Below are 19,216 nucleotides of genomic sequence, written 5' to 3' on the forward strand. Positions count from 1 at the left end.
TCTCTCTCTCTCCCTCTCTCTCTCTCTCTCTCTCTCTCTCTCTCTGTGTGTGTGTGTGTGTGTGTGTGTGTCTCATTCTCCTCCCTTTCTTCACCTCCAGGTCGCATTTTGCTCATCTGTAAATTTCAGGGTTTGGATTAAATAATTAATGATTTCTTAAAGGTCAAAATATGCATCAATGTTTCTATCATAGAACATCAAATTCATGAAACCTTTCATTAATTCAATTCAATGTAAAATACTATATATACATTTACTTCTCCTGGTTCTCTGATCAGGACATTTCTGATTCTGATCCCTATCAGGTGGGTATGGCATTATTATTTTCATTCTACAAAGGAGAAAATTGATATTTTTAGTGAGATTGTGATCTCTCCACAGCAAGACAGCTAACAAGCATCAGAGAAAGGATTTGAACAAGGCTTCTCCTGATTCTAGCTCCTATATGCTAACCACTATGCCAGGCTTCTTCCCTAAGAAAAAACATTTGAGGTTCAAAAGTCCTTGGCTCAAATCCTGCCCTTGATAATAACTGGCTGCCTGATCTTTGCCAAGTAATAATCTCTCTTAGCCTGTTTAAAGATAATATTTGAAGATAATAATAATAACAAAAATAATAACACCTCTAGAATCTCTATCATAGGACTGAGATAAAATTCAAATATTTCCATATATGTAAAATTCTTTGCAACCCTTAAATACTATATAAATATCAGGTATTACTATTAGTGCTCAATCAGTATATCATTCTTCATTAATTCCTCTCTTTGGTGACTGACACCATGCCTGGCCCCCATTTGAGGATCAATAAATATTTCCGGGTGAGGAGAGCAACAGAGGGGGGAATTATATTATTCTGAGCTGTAGTCAAACTAAGGATGTAAAAAGCTATTATCCTAAATTCCTTGATTAAATCAGAGTATTTCCTGACTTTTGAAGTTTATGTGCCAATTTTTTCGAATGGGGTCACAGACACCAGAACAGTTGTATTCCAAACTCTGGTGTGATAGGAGCTGTGAAGAACTGAAAAGGCAGGATGATATGGTGGAAGAAATGCTGGATTCAAACCCAGAGGAACTGGGTTCAGTTCACAGCTCTCCCACATCTTAATGGAATGACCTTGGACAATTATTATCATTTCTTTATATAGCTCTTTAAAGATTGAAAATTCTTTACACATATTATGTCATCTTACTGTCACAAACACCATGGGAGATATGAGCTATTATTTATCCCCATTTTATGAAGGAAGTGGTGTGGAAAAAGTTAAATCATTTGCCCAGGGTCACAGCATCTCACACTAGATTTGAACTCACATCTTCCTGACTTCAGATCCAGCACTGTCCACTGTGGATCCCCTTGCACAATTACTGAAATAGTTAGCAAACATAGCAAACATTTATTAAGTGCTTCCAGTGTTCCAGGCACTTTGCTAAGTGCAGGTGATACAAAATTTATAAAGAAAGACAATACCTGCCCTCAAGGAGTTTACAAACTACTAAGGGAAGATCACACACAAAGGAAGTTGAAAGATGGGAGCCAAGAAAAGAAGTCCAAAGTAGTGCATCCAGGTGGGAAATGAGATGTCTCATCTGAGTCTCCTCCTTAAACAGAAGTTTCATTCACCAATAAGAGGGTCAGAATATAGTAATGAGGTATGAGTACCAACATTGATTCAATTGTGTGAGCTGATGAGGTTCCTCGATGAAGAGGCTTCTGAGGCATGGTAGAGAAGTAAGGGAAGTCCCAGAGTAGTATAAAAGTCATTTAACTTCTCTGTGGCTCAGTTTCCTCATCTTCTACATAAACAAACTTTGACATCCCTTAACCTTCTAAATACAGGTCTTTCCCCCTATATTTGATTTCTCTCCAGTGCCTAGACTCTCCAGCCCCCTTTTCCTGCCAAAGACATGCTGAGCGTCAGTTTAGATGGAATTAAGACACACAAAGCCAGGAATGGCTGTTAGGTATTGGTAGTTATATAATGGCTACTTTTGACCTCAGTTTAAATATGTTACTTTTTCAAATGGGTATCAAATCCCAAGAGTCCAATAATAAAATGAATCTTGTTATTGCTTTTCTTTGTATATATTAGAATATAGAACAGTGCCTGGAGCAAATATAGTAAGTGCTTAATAAGTCCTTTCTTCAGTCTCTCCCTCCCTCCCTTCCTCTCTTTCTTCTTTCCTTCTTTCTTTCCTCCCTTCTTGCTTTCCTTCCTTACCTCCTAAAGGATTAAAAATATCACAACTTAATTATTTTTACTGGTTGTATTCTAGCATCCTCTGGTCTACACTATAAATGCCTGTAATCCAATGTCTAAATTGTCTTCTTTAGTATTGTTGCATTGTATACGTGGACAATTATGCTTTTTAAGAGAGAGAGCATGACCTAATGAAAAGAAAGTTTGATTCAGAGGCTAGAAAACATGTTAAAATTTTGCCTCTCACACCTACTAGCTCTGTAACTATAGACAAGTAATTTATCCCCATCAAGTTTCCCCCAGTGTAAAGTGAAAGGAATTAAACCTATAGTTTTTAGTTCACAGGGTTGTTGTGAAGCTCAAAAGTAATAATATATGTAAATCATTTAAAACTTTAAAGCACTATATAAATATCACTTCTAATAATTCTTTTGCAATACTTCTTTGATTCTTTCCTGATATTCAAGTCCATTACAGAATTTCCTAGCAAAGAGGAGATGACTAGAAATTACTTCTTTTCATCTCATATAAGCTACCTGTTTGAATGAGCAGTTGGAAATTCACCTATGGGAACTGAGGTGAAAATTGGGTTTCCTGTGACTAGGATGAAATAACATATTTAGAGATAATCTGCCAAATCATTAAGTAACTAGAATGTGTTGGCAAGTTCACCCTCTGCCTATCTGCATAATGCAATAATAGGAATTATGAAATAAACAGGTGTGGCCAAAAATATCCTAAAATATCTATTGTTTTGGAGTATGAAAAAAGACTCCCATTAGGTGAAGTCTTGTTTATATTGCAAACAAACAAACAAAAAGAAGTAGAATGACATGATTGTACCTTCAATCACTGTTTTTTATTAAATCATTGAATATTTTATTCTACTTAGCCTCCTAAATTGTATGATACAATCTGATTTGAAAAAACAAGTACATTACTATTACTTATGAGTCTAAAGAACAATTAGGACATTCTAAAGAAATGTACTGATTAAGTGGGGAAAAATAACTGGCCTCCTACACTAATCAAAGAGTATGTTCTTTTCATGGATGGAAAACCCACAAACCTTTCAATGAATCCATATACTAGAAGAATAAGATAAACTTTAGCCCCTTAACAGCACTAAGGTTTGGAAACTAATGTTTACTTTCCCTTATTTCAAACTCATTCACATGTATAAACTTCTATTCCATAAATAAATTTTATTTTCCTGCTTAAATCAGTATTTCTCATATGCAGAGATTTACATTTCATTGATCAAAATTTGAGGTATTATAAACAGCATTTGTGAATACAGACTAATTTACCAAGTTGCAGAGCACTAAAGCTATGGGATACCATTCAATCTGATTCAAATCAAGCTAAATCAAGGGAAGTAAAAAAAAATGTTTGTCAAATGTGTACTATTTGCGGTGATGGCATTGAATGAGTCACTAGGGATATGAGTATGAAAAAAGGACTCTGTTGAAGCTTGTGATAGTTAATTTTAGAACAAACATAAGAACTCTGATCAACAAAATAATTAACCATGATTCCAGAGGATTAATGATGCTTCATGGCATTCATGGCCTGATAGAAAGGTAAAAGACTAAATATACAGATTGAGATAAATATTTTTTGGATATGACCAATATGGGAATTTTTTTGTTTGACTTTCTATATTTGTTACAAGGATTTTTTTTAAACCTTTTCCTTTTTTCTCCCCAATGGTGATGGGCTGGAAGAGAAAATCAATACTTATTAACTGAAACAAGTAAATTTTTCTTAAATTTAAATGAAAATGAACGTACATTTTCATAGCTTTTAAACTAAGAGGGACTTTTAATTATCAACCTAGTCCATTAGTCTTTCTACTACAGAAAGACAACATTTAAAGGGATTTAAAAAAAAATAAATAAATAGAGGAAATATAAGCCTAAGACTTAGAATCTCAAGTGTAGATGGAATAACAATGCGATAAAAAGGAGAGGCAGAATAGATAAGGAAATAAAACAGCAAATATTTCACACAAAATATATGTAAATCAAAGACATATTGAATTAAAATGAAAAGATTGCATGACATTTTCTATGCATTAGGTGAATCCAAAAAAAAATCAAACTCTGTATTCTGACAAAGCAAAAAATTTAAGTTCATAATATCAATAGAGAAAAACAAAGAAATTATATATAACCTACCTAATGTCTCTATATTTCTTTATAACACACAAAGACACACACACACACATACTATAGGTGTTAAATTTTTATGCACCAAATGATATAATGTCCATATTTCTAAATTGCTGAATTACAAAATTCTATAAATAATAACACAGAAATAATAGGATATTTTAATATTCTTCTCTCAGACATGGATGAAGCTAAGATAAAGATAAACTTAAAGGAAAATATAGGCCTGGATAAATTGTAAAAGACTTTAGAACTTAAGGACTTATAACTTCTTTTGACTGGGAATATTAAAAATATACAGATTTCTTAGTATTACGTAGCACTTTTACAAAAATAGACCATGAAGTAAGGCATAGAGAAACTAAAAATAAATGAAAGGGCAAAATGTTATGTCCTTTTCAGACCATTATGTAATAATGTTTCTACAAATATTCATACAAAAGACATAGGCATAAATGGAAATCTAATAAAGATATCCTAAAAATGAGAGGGTCATATAGCAAATCATAGAAACAGTGAATAACTGTGAAAAATAATGATAATACTAAAGCAACAACCAACAATTACCATAATATAAAAAAGAAATTTCTTAGGTAAAAAATATATGATTTTGACAATATAGAACAAAATGGAAAAGAAAGGATTAAAAATATAAATATACAATTAAAATGAGAAAACAAAAGATGAAATATTAAATATTACAGATTAAATAGATAAAAATAGAAACCAAATAGATAAATAAGAATATACTTAAAAAACATATTCTTGAACAAAACTATACTTAAATACAAAAACCATACTTAAAACTTATAAGCAAAATCAAAGATTGGTCCACTGAAAAGACTAACAAAATCAATAATCTGTTAGTTGTATCTAAATTAAAGTAAAAGAGAGCAAAAATATATTAAGAAGTGAAATGGAAACAGTGAAACCCCAAACACAGAGTAAATAAGATATTTGTCAGATGCTGCTACACACAGATTTCGGGTAGCAAAAACCAAGACTTCAGAAGAAATCAAGGATTATCTATTGATATATAAAATATTCAAATTAACATTATACCATCTAAAGATATTATATATTCCAGTTCTAGAAATGAAAACTGAATAAGCAATAAAGGAACTTCTAAAAGAAAATAATCTTCTCTCAATAGATTTATAGGAGCATTGCATTAAACTATTAAATAACAATTCAATTTTAGAATAATTTGCACTACACAAATTATTCTAAAAAAATTTCAGGTGAAGATGGCGGAGTAGAAGCAGGACCTCTCCAGTGCTCCGGCTTCTACCTTCCCCAATCCATGTAAAAAGGGGACTCTAGACAAACTTTGGAGCTGCAGAACCCACAAAGTGACACAGAGAAGCTAACCTCCTGCTAAGGACAGACCGGCAGGCTGGCAGGAATCAGCCAGCTCAGTGCTCTGGGAACCTAGCCCAGGCCCATGCCAAGGCTTTAGCCCCAGGCCAGGCCTGACCAGCCGCCAGCCAGAGGGACTCCAGATCAGCAGCAGCTGTGGCCATTTCCAGATTAATCAACACATAGATGCTAAGGACAAAATGAGAGGTCAGTGCAGTCTGGACTTTGGGACCAGTAGTTGGGAGTGCATAGGCTTTTGCCCCCGGGGTGAGAAGTCCCTGAGATGCAGGCACAGCCAGCCAGCGCCATGTGGCAGCTTCAGCTCCAGGCCTGCAGAGTGTAGGGTGACCAAGCACCAGTCTGAGGGGTAATTGCTCTTGCGTTAACCTTCTTGGATCTGGATTGCAGTCTAGGGTGGAGGTCCTGGGGTGTGTGTCCAGCTTGTCAGAGCTTGTGGAGACTGCAAAGAGGGCAACTAATACCTCTGTCATCTGAGAAAACCCCAGCATTTAGGAAAAAAGCTCCCCTGTCTGGTGGAAGAGTCCTACTGTGGCAAAAAGCCCAGGGATCAAGTGACTGAGGGGCAACATGACCAGGCAAAGGAAACGAAGCAGACAGAAGTTTCCAACATTAGAATCCTATTTTGGGGACAAAAAGGAGCAAAGCATGGAAGAGGAGGAAGACATTGAAGTCAGAACTCCTGCACCAAAAGCTTCAAAGGAAAATACGAGCTGCTTACAGGCCATAGAGGACCTTAAGAAGCAGATAAGAGAAGCGGAGGAAAAATTGAGAGAAATAAGAACAATGCAAGAAAATTAGGAAATGAGAGTCAACAACCTTTCTGAGGAAAATAAAACCTTAAAAAATAGATTAATTCAAATGGCAAAAGAAGCTCAAAAAGGCAATGAAGAGAAGAATGCCTTAAAAACCTGAATTTTCCAGATGGAAAAAGAATCTTAAAAGCTCAATGAGGAGAATCATTGCTTCAGAATTAGATGGAGCAAATGGAAGCTAATGACTTTATGTGAAATCAAGATGCTGTTAAACAGATCCAAACAAATGAAAGAATAGAAGGCAATGTGAAATATCTCATGGGAAAAACCACTGACCTGGAAAATAGATCCAGGAGAGATAATTTAAAAATTATTGGAATACCTGAAAGCCATGATCAAAGTATGAACCTAGAAATCATCCTCAAGAAAGTTCTCAAAGAAAACTGCCCTGATGTTTTAGATCCAGAGGGCAAAATAGAGATTGAAAGAATCCACCTATCACCTCCTGAAATAGATCCCAAAAAAGAAAACTCTCAGAAATATTATAGCAAGGTTCTGGAATTTCCAAAATAAGGAGAAAATATTACAAGCAGCCAGGGAAGAAACAATTTGAAAATTGTGGAAACACAATCATGATAACCCAGGATCTGGCAGCTTCTACACTGAGGAATCGAATGGCTTGGAATATGATATTCCGGAGGTCAAAGGAGCTGGGATTAAAACCAAGAATCACCTACTTAGCAAAACTGAGTATCATGTTTCAGGGGAAAATATGGTCATTCAGTGGGATAGAGGACTTTCAAGCATTCTTGATGAAAAAAACAGCAATGAATAGAAAATTTGACATTCAGATACAAGAAGGAAGAGATGCATGAGAAGGTAAACAGGGAAAAGAAATCATAAGGAACTTATCAAAGTTGAACTATTAACATTCCTACATGGAAAAATAATAATTGTAACTTATGAAACTTTTCTCAGTAGTTGAAGGGAATATAAATACACACACACACACAACCACATATATATGTCTATATATGAGGGTATATGGGCATATGAATACATATGTGAATGTGTGTATATATGTTTGCAGATATACATAGATAGAGGGCACAGGACCAATTTAACAGGAAGGGATGAAAATTAAAAGGTGAAATTAAGAGGTGAGAGAGAAATATAATGAGAGGAGATGGGGAGAGACAGAATGGGGTAAACTATCTCATATAGAAGAGGCAAGGGAAAATGATTACAATGGAGGGGAAGAATAGGAAGGTAAAAGGGAATGGGTCAAGCTTATTCCCATTGAGGATGGAATGAAATACATACTAAATAGGCTATCCCACCCTCCAGCAGAGTAGGGGGAAAGGGGATGAGAGGGGGGATGATGGAAGGGAGGGCAGGCTTGGGGGAAGGGAAGGGAAGTTGGAAGCACCCACTTTTGAAAAGGGATGGCATCAAAGTAGAGAATAGAACAAGTGAGAGGTGGAATAGGAGGGAGCTAAATATAGCCAGTCTTTTAAAATATATCTACTATGTTACTGTTTTGCATTAGCCACACATATACAATCTATACTGAAATCCTTTTCTTCCAAGTTAGGGTGGGTGACAAGGGAGGAAGGGAATAAATCTGGAATTCAAAGTTTAAAAATCAAATATTTAAATATATATATATATTATTATTAATACTATTTTACATGTAATTTGGAAATAAGATATGTAGGCACTGGAGCATAGAGATCCACTGGAAAAGTTGAAAGTGGTATGGGAGAAAATACAGGAGAGAGCAGATTGGAGGAAGGGATATCCTGTGGGACTGCTATTTTGGGGCGGTGGGTAGGAGAAAAACAGGGAGAAAATTTGTAACTCAAAATCTGGCGGGAAATGAATGATGTAAATCAGAAATTAATAAAGCATTTGGAAAATGAAAAAAAATTGAGAAAGAAAATACTCTGGTGAACATTTTTATGAAGGGAAGTCCTCATATCTAATCCAGAGAGGTATAGTATCAAGAATTAGACCTACAGAGCAATATCATTAATGAACATTTATTCAAATAATTTAAATAAGATACTAGGAAAAAAGACTCAGCGATTTCTTTACAAAAAGAACTTGTACACTATGATCAAGTTGAATCTATTAAAAAGGTGAAAGGATAATTCAACATTAGGAAAATAATTAACATAATTAAATATATTACAAACAAAAACACCCCAAACCACATGACTATATTAATAAATAAGGAGATATCCTTTGATAAAATACAATACACATTTAAAATAAAAACCTTCAAATCATGGACACAGAAAAATCTACTTTAAAAAACAATTTAATCGTGGTGCAGTGAATACCGCACCAGCCCCGAAGTCAGGAGGACCCAAATTCAAATCTAACCTCAGACACCTAACACTTACTAGCCATGTGACGTTGAGCAAGTCACTTAATCCCAATTGCCCTGCCCTCCCCCCTCCAAAAAGGAAAAAAAAAGTATATGATTAAACATACTTATATAAAAACAAAAGGTAGCATTAGATACAATGGAGAAACATTAATTCTTTAACAATTATTTCTGGGAAACTGTTCCAACACAAATTACTTTTAGATCAACTGCTTATTTATTATTCAAGTGTTTTAATCATGTCCAGCTCTTCATTATCCTGTTTGGGGCTTTCTTGGTAAAGATACTAAAATGGTTTGTTATTCCTTTCTCCAGCTCATTTTACAGATGAGGAAATTGAGGCAAAGAGGGTTAAGTGACTTGCCCAGGGTCACACAGCTAGGTAGGTGTCTGAAGCCAGATTTGAACTGAGGAAGATGAGTCTTCTTGACTTCAGGGCCAGCACTCTATTCACTGTGCACCCAGCTACTCTCAACTGCTTCCAGGGATGGGGAACCTGCAGCTTGAGGCCACATGTGTTCCTCTAGGTCCTCAAGTGTGGCCCTCTTACTGAATCCAAATGTCGCAGAATAATCCCCCTTAATAAAAGGATTTGTTCCATAAAATTTGGTCTTAGTCAAAAGGCCGCAATCTGAGGACCTAGAAGGTCAAGTACGGCTTTGAGTCTGCAAATTCACCATTCTTGTACCATACATCATAATAAAGAGAATAAATGGCAACAAAATAATAAAAAGGTATATTATAAAAAATGTATATATAAACAATCAGATCATTCACAGATATAACCAAAGAGTAAACTCAAAGGATAGAGGCAATCACAAAAGATAAAATGTAGATTGTTTAACTACATGAAATGGAAATGTTTTTGGATGAACAAAATGAAAACAATTAGGATAAGAAGGGAAGTTGACAACAAAGAAAAATGTATCAAATATCTCTAATTAGGGTCAAATATGCAAGCAATATATGTAATGGCGGTGGTGATGATGATGATGATGATAACATTTATACAAGGCTTTAAAGTTTGTAAATACTTTACCAAATATTATCATATTTTATTCTCACAACAACCCTCGGAATATAGGACTCATTTGTAAGAGTTAGGGAGACATATATTGGCAAATATATGATGTAAAAACAAAGGTGTCAATAAAAATTATTTTAAGAATAGCCTCACACTAAGATCATTTTGATTGAGGGCAAATCGTTGCTGTAATTCTGTCAGTGTGTGGCAGTGCCTTCTTGCTCACAGCAGGAATTTAATAAACATTTGTTGAATAAAGTAATATTTTCAATCTAAATTTGTGGTGATTTAGAGAAGATGGGCTGTGCTTCATTGTTATTCATGTATTTTTGCAGAGTCAGTTCAAACTAATAGCGCAATACTTTGTTATTTAAATGGAAAAAGAGGTTTTTGATCATTCTAAATCAATTGAGAAAAATCAATTTGCTTACCTGATAGGCTAATTTTCTAAATCATTCTTATTTGTTCATTAAACAGAGTTCCCCAGAGAGACTAAGTAGGTACAACTTTGTTAAATATTTCTAATTTTTGCATTATTCTACAGAGGTACAATTGAAAAAAATTGGACAATTTGTCTGGAGAATAGAAAATTTGGAGAAATGGTCAGGGTGAAGGAGATCTTTAATTGTATGCAAGTAATCAAACAGCCTCACCTCTTTTAATTATTTCCGAATTTCCTTTATAAGCTTGCTTTTTGTATATATACAAAAATATATTTGTTTGCAACTTGTCTTGCCCTTTAGACTGTAAGCTCCTTGTGGGCAGGAACTGTCTTTTGCCTCTTTTTGTATTCTCACCACTTGGCACAGTGTCCGGCACATAGTAGGCACTTAACAAATACTTATTGACTGATAGGGATTAGACTTTGCTCTGTTTGGGTCTAAAGGTCAAAATTAACAGCAATAGGTAGAAAGATAGAGAGGCAGAAAAAAGAAGAATTAGAGTAATCCAAAAATAGAAAGTGCTACTTAGAGAGATAAATAAGTAAGGAATGCCTCATCACTGGAGACCATCATGTCATACAATCTTTCTTTTTCAGGTATGAGTTAAAAAGAGATGGTATCTTAAGTTCCTTCCAAACATAAAATTATATGATTCCATATTTAAGAAGTTGAATTTTATCATTCTAAAATTATGACCTTTCACTAATTCAGATTGCCATCTCCTCAAATTTTTCTAAATTATTGGGGGTTGAAGGGGCCTTTATATCTTAAACATAATCCTTTCCATCTTCTTCATTTTATAGCTGAGAAAACTAAAATCCCAAGTCAATAAATGACTCCCCATAGAGCCTCTAACTATGTTAGTGACAAGGCTAGAAAGAGAACCTGGGTCTCATGATTCTTAGTTCAATTATTTCTCTATTTCTTTATGCTATTATAGTTTTAGAAAATATAAATATATTAGGGTTTTTGTTTTTGCTTGGCTTTTGATTGTTTTTCTTGTTATAAGGAGGTTAGGTGGCATAGTAGCTAGTATTGAACATACAGTCAGTGAGACCTGAATTCAAATCCTTCCTAAGACCCATGTTAGCCATGGGAGACCTTGGCCAAGTCACTTAACCTCTCTCAAACTTATTTGTAAAGTTGTGATAATAATAACAGGACCTCCCTGACGGAGTTATTTTTAGCAACAAATGGGTTAATATGTGTATAACTCTTTGAAAATATTAGCTAAGATGATTAATAGTGTTATCAAACTTTTTTGAAAATGGTTTATGCCTGACACCTGAGTATTCTGTCTTTCGTGTGTGTGTGTGTGAGTGTGTGTATGGGGGAGGGGCTTAAAGGATTAATGTAGAAGCTGTTTAGGGTACTGGATAAAAGGACCACATGCTTTGGGGTCATAAAGCATTGGTTAAATACCTGCCTCTCATACATACAAGTTGTGTGATGATAGACAAGTCACTTAACTTTCCAGCTCTTCAAGAGACTAATAATTATAAATTATAGAGGAGTAGAAGTAGTTTCCAGACCAGGAGATACCCACAGAAATAAAACTACAGCTCTAGAAACTACTTCCTTTATTCTGAAAGCATTAGGTTGGGTTGGAAATCAGGACTTATAATTTCAGCTAACAAATTACTTGTTTTTGTTGTTGTTGGGTCTTTTCAATTGTGTCTGACTCTTTGTGACCTCATTTGGGTTTTCTCTGCCAAGACACTGGAGTAGTTTGCCATTTTTTTCTTCAGTTCATTTTTGGATGAGAAAACTAAGACAAATAGAATTAAGTGACTTTCCAGGGTCACACAGCTAGTAAATGTATGAGACCACATTTGAACTGAGGAATATCAGCCTTCCTGACTCCAGACAAATTACTACTGCTCTGTATAATATTTTGAAGTTGTATTAGATTAAGTTGCTTATATTACCACTCTCTATTGGTAAAATTAGGAAATACAGTTTGAAAAAAAAGTACCATTGACTGGGATAGAGATGAGGGCAGAGGAGGAAGTATAAAGACATTTTATGTATCTTTTCCCCATATGTAACAGGATGCTAGAGGCCAATGCCTGTGTGATCCCGATGATTATTTGGAAAGAGATTTCCCAGGGTTATAATACTAACCTCTCAGGGAGTTGATGCTTAGGGAGTAAAATGCTCGAACTCTTACTGATAAGCCAGTCCAGCCATCCTGAACCATAGTCTGAGAATGTTCAGTGTGGCAGTGGGCAGGAGGGTCAGGAAACCTTCACAGGTAGACATGCCTCCCCAGGAAAATGAAATGGTGTGCCCCCACCATTGTGATGAGTAGCAGCTATTTTGGGGGTTCAGCAAATGGCCTAGGACCTCAGGGAGGGAGAGAAACAATTATGCCAGGGTATAGGATAACTACTGTTTGATGATATTGTGTGCCTGAGTCACAGAGGGGATGCTAGCGTTGCTGATACTATTCACACTGATGAGATTAAGATTGGAAATTTCTCATGTTTCTCCTTTCTTTCTCATGCCTCTCCTTCTTAGGAAGCCTTGCCTGTTTGTTGCCTTTCCATTTTCCTTTTGTGTTTAAAGTCAGTTTCTAAGATAAATGTTGGGCAGCTAGGTGGTATGGTGGATAGAGCACAGGCCCTCAGAAGACCTGAGTTCATGCCCAAAGGGCTATAAAACTGTGCATACCCTTGGTCCAGCAATACCACTGCTATTATATCCTTAAGACATGAAAATGGCAGGGGGGGGGAGCTATTTGTACAAAAACATTTATAGCAGTTCTTTTTGTAGTGGCTAAGAATTGGAAATTGAATGGATGTCCATCAATTGAAAAATGGGTAAACACGTTGTGGTATGTGATTGTGATAGAATATTATTATGCCATGTAAGAAAAGATAGCAGGATCATTTCAGAAAACCCTGGAAAGACTTATATGAGCTGATGCAAAGTGAATGAGCAGAACCAGAAGATGTTATACACAGTAACAATACTGGAAGATGAAGAATTGTGAATGATTTAGCTATTCTCTGCAATACAATGATCCAAGATGATTCTTCAATATAATGATCCAAAGAACTCATAATGAAGCAAGCTATCTGCCTCCAGAAAAAGAGCTGATACTATCTGAATATAGACTAAAGCATGCTATTTTTCACTTTATTTCATTCTTTTTTCTTTGAGTCTTCTTATATAAAATGAATAACATGGAAACATTTTACATGATTGCACATATATAAGTTATATCAGATTGCTTACTATCTCGGGGAGGGGGAGAGGACAAAAGAAGGAATAGTATCTGAAAATCAAAACTTTTTTGAATGTTAAAAATTGTTTTAACATGTAATTGGAGCAGGAAATAAAATATTATATTAAAGAAAGAGGAAGACCTGATTTCAAATTCAGCTGCAAACACAGACTAACTGTTTGAACCTGGGCAACTTACATAACCCTGTTTGTCTCCATTTTCTCATCTCTAAAGTGAGCTAGAGAAGGAAAAGGCAAATCACTCCAATATCTTTGCCAAGAAAACCCCAAATGGTGTCATAAGAGTTGGACGTGACTGAAACAATTGTACAACAACAAGAAAAATGTTATTAACTATTGCATTACTGATATACATGTTTCATTACTCAAATGCAAAAGAGAAAAAGTGAGATCGGAGGTGCAGAGAATGAGACAGAGAGATTCACAACTGTAACACACACACACACACACACACACACACACACACTTACCCCATTTTTTCCCCTGACTGGGAACTCAAGCTGAACAAAAGACCAATAATGATTCTTGTTTGTGTGTAACTGTCCAGCACAGGCAAAATATAACATATATGTTTTTTAACTTGCTTTTTTATCAATTTATTTTTAGTTTTCAACATTCATTTCCACAAGATTTTGAGTTCCAAATTTTCTCCCCATCTCTCCCCTCCTCCCACCCCAAAATGGCATGCATTCTGATTGCCCCTTCTCCTAGTCTGCCCTCCCTTCTATCACCCCCCCCAACCTCTTCCCCCTTACTTTCTTGAATGGGCAAGATAGATTTCTATATTCCATTGCCTGTATATCTTGTTTCCTAGTGCATATATAAATAATTTTTAACATTTGTTTTTGAAACTTTTAGTTCCAAATGCTTTCCTTCTTCCCTTCCCACCCACCCTCATTGAGAAGGCAAGCAATTCAATATAGGATATACATATATAGTTATGCAAAACACTTCCATTATGGTCATGTTGTGAAAGACTAACTATATTTCCATCTATCCTATCCCATCCTCCCCCAATTATTCTATTTTTTACCTTTTTACCTGTCCCTTTTCAAAAGCATTTGCTTCTGACTAACCCCTCACCCAATCTGCATTTCCTTCTATCATCCCCCTCACCCTTATACCCTTCCCCCTTACTTTCCTGTAGAGTAAGATACCCAATTGAGTGTGTATATTATTCCCTTCTTAAGCCAAATCCCATGAGAATAAAGTTCACACATTCCCTCTCACCTCTCCCCTCTTCCACTCCGTTATGAAACCTTTTTCTTGACTCTTTTATATGATATAACTTAATCCATTCTATCTATGCCTTTCTCCTCCCAATATATTCCTCTATCACACTTTAATTTTACTTTATTGATATCATCTCATATTCAACTCGCCATGTTCCATTTATCTATCTGTCTGTCTATCTATCTATTTCCTCCAACTACCTTAATACTAAGAAAGGACTCATGAGTTACAAATATCATGTTTCCATGTAGGAATGCAAACAGTTCAATTTTAATTAGTCCCTTATGATTTCTTTTTCCTGTTTGCATTTTCATGCTTCTGTTGGTTCTTGTATTTGAAAGTCAAATTTTCTATTCAGCTCTGGTCTTTTCATCAAGAATACTTTAAAGTTTTCTATTTCATTGAATACCCTTTTTTCCCCCTTGAAGTATTATACTCAGTTTTGCAGAGTAGGTGATTCTTGGTTTTAATCCTAGTTCCTCTGACCTCTGGAATATTGTATTCCAAGCCCTTCAGTCCCTTAATATAGAAGCTACTAGATCTTGTGTTGTCCTGATTGTATTTCCACAATACTCAAATTGTTTCTTTCTGACTGCTTACAATATTTTCTCCTTGACCTGGGATGTATGGGGTTGGCTACAATATTCCTAGGAGTTTTCCTTTTGAGATATCTTTCAGGAGGTGATTGGTGGATTCTTTCCATTTCTATTTCCCCCTCTGGTTCTAGAATATCAAGGCAGTTTTCCTTGATAATTTCTTGGAAGATGATGTCCAGGCTCCTTTTTTTTATTATGGCTTTCATATAATTTTAAAATTATCTCTCCTGCATCTATTTTCCAGGTCAGTGGTTTTTCCAATGAAATATTTCACAGTCTTCTAGTTTGTCATTCTTTTGTTTCTGTTTTACAATTTCTTGATTTCTCATGAAGTCATTAGCATCCATTTGCCCCATTCTAATTTTGAAGGAATTATTTTCTTCAGTGAGCTTTTGGACTTCCTTTTCCATTTGGCCAAGCTTTTTTTTTTTTAAACATTCTTCTCATTGGCTTTTTGGATCTCTTTTGCCATTTGGATAAGTCTATTTTTAAGGTGTTATTTCCTTCAGTATTTTTTGGATCTCCTTTAGCAAGCTGTTGACATGATTTTCTCGCATCACTCTCATTTTTTTCCCAATTTTTCCTCTACCCACTCTTACTTGATTTTCAAAATACTTTTTGAGCTCTTTGATGATCTGGCACTAATTCACATTTTTCTTGGAGTCTTTGGATGTAGGCTTTGATTTCTTTGTCTTCTTCTCATTGAATGTTTTGATCTTCTTTGCACCAAAGTAAGATTCTATAGTCTGATTTTTACACTGTTTGCTCATTGTCCCAGCCAAATACTTGATTTTCTAACTCTTTCTCGATGTAGGCTCTGTTTGTAGTGGGAGTGGGACTGCATGTACTGTCCCAGATTTCAGGGGTTTTGTATCAGTTGTTTGATTCCCCACCATCTTAAGGAGCCAGAGCTCCTGAAGCAGCCAAGACTACTGTTGCTGTGGCTACTGCTGCTGCCTCCACTTCTACCAGCTGGGTCCAGACAACACTCCTCTTTCACCCAAGTCCAACAGAGATCCCCCACTGACCTTCTATGCTGTCTTCAGCATCTGTAGGTTGAGAAGTCTAGAAACCACCACAGCTGCCAGCAATTCAGTTCCCTAAGGCCTTTTCAGCATTTAAAATGTCTTGGGTGTGACCCAAGACAGACTAAAGCTCTACTCCCAGCCTGGTGTGATATATCCTTCCTATTGACCTTCCAGCCTGTCTTGGGATGTGTTTCACTCTGTCACTTTGTGGGTTCTGCAGCTCTAGAATTTGTTTAGAACCATTTTTTTACAAGTAGTTGGAGGGCTTTGGGGGAGACCTCAAGCAAGTCCCTGCCATCTTGGCTCCACTCCACAAAAGTCACAACATATATTTATTAAGATTGTACTAAGTGGGGGAGGGCAGATGGTACAGTGAGTAAGAGCGCCAGCCCCAGAGGGGGAGACCCGGGATTGGTTCTGGCCTCAGATACTTAACACCCACACAAAATAACTGGCCGTGTAACCTTGAGCAAGTTACTTAACCCCAATTGCTTAAAAAAGAAAAGAAAAGATTGTATTAAGTGGCAGGCAGTCTGCTAAGTGCTCAGGATACAAATACAAAGAAAGACAGTCCTTGCCTTTAACTAAGCTTACATTTCCCTCATGGATTGGCTTCTCATTTTCCAGAGAGAGAAAAAAAAAATGGGTGAGGATCTTTCAAGGCAATGAATTAATTTTGATGAGGGAAAGGAAGTCGGACAAGCTGTGTTTTGTTTGAGAGGTGGCATCTTTGCCACTATTTATTTCCATTGTCTTCTTCATCTGGTTTGAAAGGAAAACCATTCTTCTAGAGGGGAGGATCTGAGAATGAGCAGCATGCTCACCCAAGGATTGGGCCCAGTGGTGGGGAGCATTACTAACCCTTTACTAAGCCATTCTAACAGTCCTTCTTTCACTGGGACTTCAACATCACGGAAGAACAGGGAATATAAACAATGGTACAAAAATAAAAAGAGGCCCAGTTAGTCAAATGTTGTTATGGAGATCAAAGAAGGCCAGGTCTGAGGAAAGGTCATAAGACTTAGGACCTACTTATTTCAGAGGACTAAAGATTAAAACTAACAAATTAACTCCTCATGACCTGGGTCAAATGTCTTAGTCTCTTTTTTATCCCCAATAATGTAGCACAGTACCTTGCATGTAATGGCTATTTCAGAAATATTCTTTGAATGACAGAAAATATTGCTAAGCAGCCAAGCTCCCCTCATGAAGACGTGTAAAATAATCGGGATCGCCAGCGCACAAAGAAGACATCTTTAAACTACCCTCTGTGATGCCTGTACTCTCTCCTAATGTGTAGTCTTCAGTCACACACTCCCTGGGGAAGGCAGAAATGGAACTGGATTTAAAAGAATCAAAAGAAAGACCACCTGAAGCCCTCCTGGCATGATCAAAAACAGTAGGTGAGCTATGAGGAGCAGGATTGTGAGTGAGTGGCTGGCTCATGCGGTTTTATAGTTCTCCTTAGCAGTGTGAGGCTGGTTCAAACTCAACCCATTCTGGAAGGATCTGAAAACGATTACCATCTCACTATCATCTGCCTCCTTACAGTGAATGAAGCGGTTATCTAAACAATTCCTAGACAATAGGTGACTGCATTGACATTTCCCATCTCCGGAGGGAAAAACGGAGTGGACTTTATGGTCATAAAAATGAGACGTTTGGTCTTAGGAACGCCCCTGTGTTGCTGAAGTATCTTGACGGAAGACTAATAAAGTCTCATTCCTAAGGAATTCCCCAAATCAGAAACTGTGATTTTACAGATTGATTGGACCAGAGTTTATCTTTGCACAATCAATATTGTTTTTAAAAATAAGAGGGTTTGCTGAGTAAATTAATAGTATAAACAAGACAAAATTTTTCCCTGCTTAGGAATGAAGGCCAATAAACTTGTTTTCAAGCACTAATTGACAGCAGTTTGCATTCTAACAATGAGTGCTAATTACAAGTAATTGTTTTCTATTATTAAGACACTAAAAAGAGAGCCTAAAACAATGCCAAGTTCACCCTTCCCCGACCTTGTTAGCAGTGCTTCTGTATTTACTAGCAACTAATAAAACTCCATCTCTTTTTTTTTTAAGCAATTGAGGTTAACTAACTTGCTCAAGGTTACACAGCCAGTTATTTCTGGGTGTGGTGCTAAGTATCTGAGCCTGGATTCAATCCACAGGTCCTTCAGACACTGGGGCCAGTGCTCTTACTCACTGTGCTACCTGGCCGCCCCAACTCCATCTCTTTTAAAACTTCCTACTACTCCAGCCTGGCCTCTCTCCCATTTATGGCAAATGTACAAAGTTTTTAATTGAATAATAGTTGTTCAAGTAATACAATAAAAACTTGGTTTCCAAGGCTGTCAATTTGCCACATTTCATATAAATACTACATTTGTCTTTCACAAAACAACAGCAACCAGCCAGAAAGGATGCAATAAAGTTGGAAAATAGTTTGCTTCTTCCAGAATTCCCTGGAAGGGAGGAGGAAGGGAGGCACTCCCCCCTGTCCTTTGCCTTTCCCTTCAGCTGTGAAGTTGATATTCTGTTAACACTTATCATGGTAGTTTTAATTTTTTTAAAGACCTGTGACTTTCTCTTCCAAAATCTTCCTTCCTAAGAAAATAATTGCAATCACTCCATACCTAAGTATGTGGTTTTCTTGGGTAGCTACAATGGAAAGAGGGAAAAAATTGCCAACTTCTGGTGCCGAGTCTCTCTGAACATAGCTAGGTTTGTCCTCAGATACAAT

The sequence above is a fragment of the Petaurus breviceps genome, unplaced genomic scaffold, assembly GCF_028583685.1.
Source record: "Petaurus breviceps papuanus isolate PSGF00001 unplaced genomic scaffold, PetGlider_PUasm1.0 90792, whole genome shotgun sequence".
NCBI lineage: Eukaryota > Metazoa > Chordata > Mammalia > Diprotodontia > Petauridae > Petaurus > Petaurus breviceps.